Below are 6,000 nucleotides of genomic sequence, written 5' to 3' on the forward strand. Positions count from 1 at the left end.
TTCCTGGGGCACTTCCCTGTATGCGCACAGCAGTTGAGGTAAGTACTTGTCCCAATCCTGCAGGTGCTGGTTCATAAATGTTTTCAGCATCATCTTTAGAGTTCCATTGAACCTCTCCATCAGCCCATTGGACTGGGGGTGATATGCTGAGGCCCAGATGGGTGGGACCCCACATTTCTCTCACAAGCATCAGAGTGGGGCTAAATGAAGTTGGATCCTTGGTCTGTCAAGACTTCCTTGGGGAACCTCCACTCAGCTGAAAATGGTCAACAGTGCATCTGCCACAGTGTCTGCTTCGATAGAGGACAAGGCGCCTGCCTTGGGGTAGCGGGTGGCAAAATCTATCACCACCAGAATGTATTTTTTTCCCCTACCAGGTCGTCTTGCTGAGAGGTCCCACTATGTACATGGCCATCTTCTGGAAAGGCTCCTCTATAATGGGCAGAGGTATCAAAGCCACTTTCCCCTTGTCCCAGGCCTTCCCCACCCTCTGATGGGGTCACAGGATTGGCAGCACTGTTGGACAGTAGTAAAAACCCCAGGCCAGTAAAAGTTCTGTAGCAGCCTCTGCCTGGTGTGCCAGATTCCCTGGTGCCCTGCAAGAGGGATGTCATGGGCCAGGTACAGGAGCTTGCGGCAATACTTCTGGGGGACCACCAGCTGCCTCTGGATCCCCCATGACTCCATTTCCCTGGGGGGAGGAGCCCATTCTCGGTACAGGAATCCCTTCTCCCACAGGAACCTTTTCCAGCACCCTCTCCCCATGGTCTGTGCCACACTGAGGCCAGCCAGGTCCCTTAGCTTCCACAAGGAGGGGTCTTTCTGCTACTCGGCCTGGAACTCAGTGGCTGGGGAAGGGATGGGGACCTGCTCCCTCTCACTGTCTGGGTCTGAAGCTGCCACCCCTCTGAGCCTTGTACCTTCCTTTGGCACTTCCTCCCCACTGGGGTAGGGTCCTGCACCTCTGGTGAGGTACCCTTTCTGATGTCAGGGTGTAGTGCCCCCCACCAACTCTGGCTACAGGTCACAACTAGGGTGTTCTAGAGTACTGGTCAGGTAACCCCCATCAACACCTCAGTGGGCAAATGATGGTGCACCCCTATGTCCTTGGTCCTCCTTGGCCATAAATGTCTTCCCCCTTACTCTCACAGATATTGTGGCGCACACAGCAAGCAGGAATAACAAAGGGAACATTGGTTTTGCTGAGGTCTAACTGAGGGTACGTCTACACTACGGGATTATTCCGATATTACAAAAACCGGTTTTTTAAAACAGATTGTATAAAGTCGAGTGCACGCAACCACACTAAGCACATTAATTCGGCGGTGTGCGTCCATGTACCAAGGCTAGCGTCGATTTCCAGAGCGTTGCACTGTGGGTAGCTATCCTGTAGCTATCCCATAGTTCCCGCAGTCTCCTCCACCCACTGGAATTCTGGGCTGAGATCCCAATGCATGATGGGGCAAAAACAGTGTCGCAGGTGATTCTGGGTAAATGTCACTCAATCCTTCCTCCATGAAAGCAACGGCAGACAATCATTTCGTGCCCATTTTCCCCTGGATTGCCCTGGCAGACGCCATAGCATGGCAACCATGGAGCCCGTTTAACCTTTTGTCACTGTCACCGTATGTGTACTGGATGCTGCTGACAGATGCGGTACTGCAGTGCTACACAGCAGCATTCATTCACCTTTGCAAGGTAGCAGAGACAGTTACCAGTCCTATATCACCGTCTGCAATTGGAAATTGGCAATGACGGTTATCAATCCTTTTGTACCGTCTGCTGCTGTCATGGGTGCTCCTGGCTGGCCTCGCTGGGAATTACTCCCCAGGTCATTCCCTTCTTTATGTTTTGTCTAAAAATAGTCATTCCTGCCTAGAATATGGGGCAAGTCTACTAGAGAACCAGAGAGCACAGCCGCTCTGCATCAGAGCCCCAGATATCCTGCAGGAATGATGAGCTGCATGCCATTCTAGGGGGTGCCCCTGCAACAACCCCACCCGTTGCTTCCTTCCTCCCACACCCCTCCTGTGCTACCATGGCAGTTATCCCCCCCATTTGTGTGATGAAGTAATAAAGAATGCAGGAATAAGAAACAGTGACTTTTTAGTGAGATAAAATGAGGGGGAGGCAGCCTCCTGCTGCTATGATAGTCCAGTCAGTACAGAATCTTCATTAGACATGAAAGGGAGGGGGGGGAGGCACTCAGCCTCCAGTTGCTATGATGAGGACAGTTTTCAATCCTTCTGTACCATCTGCTGGAAATAACAGGGAGTCATTCCCATTTTTGCCCAGGCGCCCCTGGCCGACCTCACCGAGGCCAGCCAGGAGCACTCACGGGATGATGATGAGGACGGATATCAGTCATTTTGCACCATCTGCCACCGGGGAGGGGAGGGGATGCTGCTGTTCAGCGCTGCAGCACCCTGTCTACCAGCAGCATGCAGTAGACATAGGGTGACATTGAAAAAAGGTGAGAAACAATTATTTTCCCTTTTCTTTCGGGGGGAGTTGAAGGGGGTAAATTGACGACATATACCCTGAAACACCTGGGAAAATGTTTTTGACCCTTCAGGCAGTGGGAGCTCAGCCAAGAATGCAAATGCTTTTCGGAGACTGTGGGGACTGGGATAGCTGGAGTCCTCAGTCCCCCCTCCCTCTCTCCATGAGCGTCCATTTGATTCTTTGGCTTTCCGTTACGCTTGTCACACAGCACTGTGCTGAGTCCCTGCTTTGGCCTCTGTCTATCAGCCTGGAGATTTTTTTTTCAAATGCTTTGGCATTTCGTCTTCCGTAACGGAGCTCTGATAGAACAGATTTGTCTCCCCATACAGCAATCAGATCCAGTATCTCCAGTACGGTCCATGCTGGAGCTCTTTTTGGATTTGGGACTGCATCGCCACCCGTGCTGATCAGAGCTTCACGCTGGGCAAACAGGAAATGAAATTCAAAAGTTTGCGGGGCTTTTCCTGTCTACCTGGCCAGTGCATCCAAGTTCAGATCACTTTCCAGAGCGGTCACAATGGTGCACTGTGGGATACCTCCCGGAGGCCAATACCGTCGAATTGCGGCCACACTAACCCTAATCCGACATGGCAATACCCATTTCAGTGCTACTCCACTCATCAGGGAGGAGTACAGAAATCGGTTTTAAGAGCCCTTTATATCGATATAAAGGGCTTCGTTGTGCGGATGGGTGCAGGGTTAATTTGGTTTAACACTGCTAAATTCGGTTTAAATGCGTAGTGTAGACCAGGCCTGAGTCAGTAAACTGCGTCAGCACACTTTTAAATGTCCAAAGGCACATTCTACCACCATTCTGCACTTGATCAGCCTATAGTTGAACAGCTCCTGACTACTGTCCAGGGTGCCTGTGTATGGTTTCATAAGCCATGGCATTAAGGGATAGGCTGGGTCCCCAAAGATAACTATAGGCATTTCAACATCCTCAATGGTTATTTTCTGGTCTGGAAAGTAAGTCCCTTGCTGCAGCCATTCACACAGACCAGAGTTCCTGAAGATGGGAGCATCATGCACCTTTCCCAGCCATCCCACGTTGGTGAAATGTCCCTTGCGATCTACCAGTTCTTGCAGCACCATTAAAAAGTACCCCTTTCAATTTATATACTGGCTGCCTTGGTGCTCCAGTCCCAAGATAGGGATATGCATTCCGTCTATCGCCCCACCACAGTTAGGGAATCCTGTTGCCGCAAAGCCATCCACTATGACCTGCACATTTCCCAGAGTTACTACCCTTGATAGCAGCAGCTCAGTGATCGTGTTAGGTAAAAAGCAAGTCCTACTCACCTCTCCAGCACCCGAGTTTGTGCGGAGTTGGTATAGGGCTCAGAGATCTGTCAGAGACCAGACAACAATTCGTTGATCAACGGGCTCACACCATCCTTAGCTTAAGAGCCAAGCTTTGGAGTAAGTGTGGCCAGTTTATTAGGGGTGAGCATCAATGTTTATACACAGAAGTAAACAAAGTGATTAACAGATCATAATGGTCATGCATAATCAATCAAGATTCTACAGGATAAAACAGGTTAAAATGTAAATTGGAGAAGACAAAAGAGGAGGTGGCTACTTATGGCTACTTATTGGGAGGGGAAGAGTCATGAGTAGTTCGCAGGTCAAAGCTTTTGATTAAAAGTTTCAGACACAGACATGTAGTCTGAGTTAAGTTTCAGTTCATAAAGAGTTCAGACTCAACATTCCTCCATTTGTAGCTATTGGGATAACTATTTACCAACAGCTACACCCCATTTTAAGGAGCCAAGGGTCGCTATAATTTCAGCCTGGGCCAACTCGAAGAGAGTAAGGCCTTTGGCTGAAGTAGAAAAAGAATAAACTGACCCACATGAGTTTATGAGGGAGGGAACACACTGAATACAGCAACACAGTATTATAAGGATTACTATGGCCCCAACAATACCCACCAAGAAGTTTTTAACCCACCCAAATCCAGGCAACCAATTCCATAAGGCTCCCCACCAATCATAAGGTGGCTGGCCAGAGGAGTAGTTCTTAGCCATTTCCCTTAGATGTTTGGTACGTTGAAAAGTGTCAGGGTAGGTGTCGTTTACAAAAACACAGCATTCTTCATTTATGAGGGCGCAAGTCCCTCCTTGGGCTGCTAACATTATGTCTAAAGTCATTCGGTTTTGCAAAGCTAACTGGCGCAGCTGGGACATTTTCCCAAATCCAGGTGCTCCCTCCAGGAACACTGCAGTCTGGGTTGTTAAAAGAACCTGGTGGGGTCCAGTAAACCTCGGCTGGAGGGCGTCGCCACGAACGAACTTTTTGGCCCAGACGAAGTCCCCTGGTTGGAACGGGTGGATCTGTTCTTCTAGTGGCACGGTCTGGGAAAACTGCGAGGCTTTCCAAAGGGTACGGAGGCGAGCCTGGCGAGGCTTTCCAAAGGGTACGGAGGCGAGCCTGTAGGGAGAGAAACTGGCACGCGGTCATATGATCCCCTCCCAATAGTGAAACATCAGCACGTGGTAGCACCCCGCCTTTGAAAGGGGGATGTCCATAGAGCAGTTCAAAGGGGGATAATCCCAATACACGGGTTGGGCGAGTGCGAAGGTGAAACAGGACCAAGGGAAGTACCTGAGGCCACTTTAACCCTGTTTCCTGACAGTATTTAGCCAATGTAAGCTTAAGCTCCCTATTCATACGCTCAACTTTCCCGCTAGACTGGGGGTGGTAGGGTGTATGAAAGGAGTGTGAAATGCCCAGTCCTTGTTCTAAATGGCCAAGGACATTACCAGTAAAGTGGGGTCCGCGATCTGAATCAAGTATGAGAGGGATGCCAAAACGGGGTACAATGTCTCTAAGGAGGATCTTCGCCACTGTGGCAGCAGTACAATTAGCAGTAGGAAAAGCTTCGACCCATGAAGTCAGAGGGCAAACCAAAACAAGGAGGTGCTTTTTCCCAAAAGCCTTTGGCATATCTGCAAAGTCAATTTGAAGATGTTGAAATGGGGCAGCAGGCGGAGGTCTTCCACCCTTAATTTTGTTAAGAGGCGGAGCAGGTCCATTTCGCTGACATGTGCTGCGTGCTTTCACTATTGACAGGCAGTAGGGTTGAATGCCTGGAGCATACCAAAAGCGAGCGATGGTGTCCACAAGGGCGTGCGTGCCGTAGTGACCCCCCTTATCATGGTGCCAGTGAACTGCCACGGGGTATGTGGAGCGAGGGAGGCAGGCTCGGCCATCCGGCATAAGCCAGGTCCCTTTGACCAGAGTGGCTCCGAGGCTCTCCCACGACTGTAGTTCAGCAGCGGGTACTGGTACGGGGTAAAAGCATACTTGCTATCAGTAAAAATGGTAACGGTCTTACCAGCGGCCAACTGGCAGGCTCGGGCCAGGGCATAGAGTTCGGCGGCTTGGGCTCCCCAGTTGCCTGGCAGTGAGGTGGCCTCTTGAATGTCCCATTCAGAGGTGACTGCATAACCGGTGAAACGCTTGCCATCAACATAGAAGGAGCTTCCGTCC

The sequence above is a fragment of the Mauremys reevesii genome, linkage group 24, assembly GCF_016161935.1.
Source record: "Mauremys reevesii isolate NIE-2019 linkage group 24, ASM1616193v1, whole genome shotgun sequence".
NCBI lineage: Eukaryota > Metazoa > Chordata > Testudines > Geoemydidae > Mauremys > Mauremys reevesii.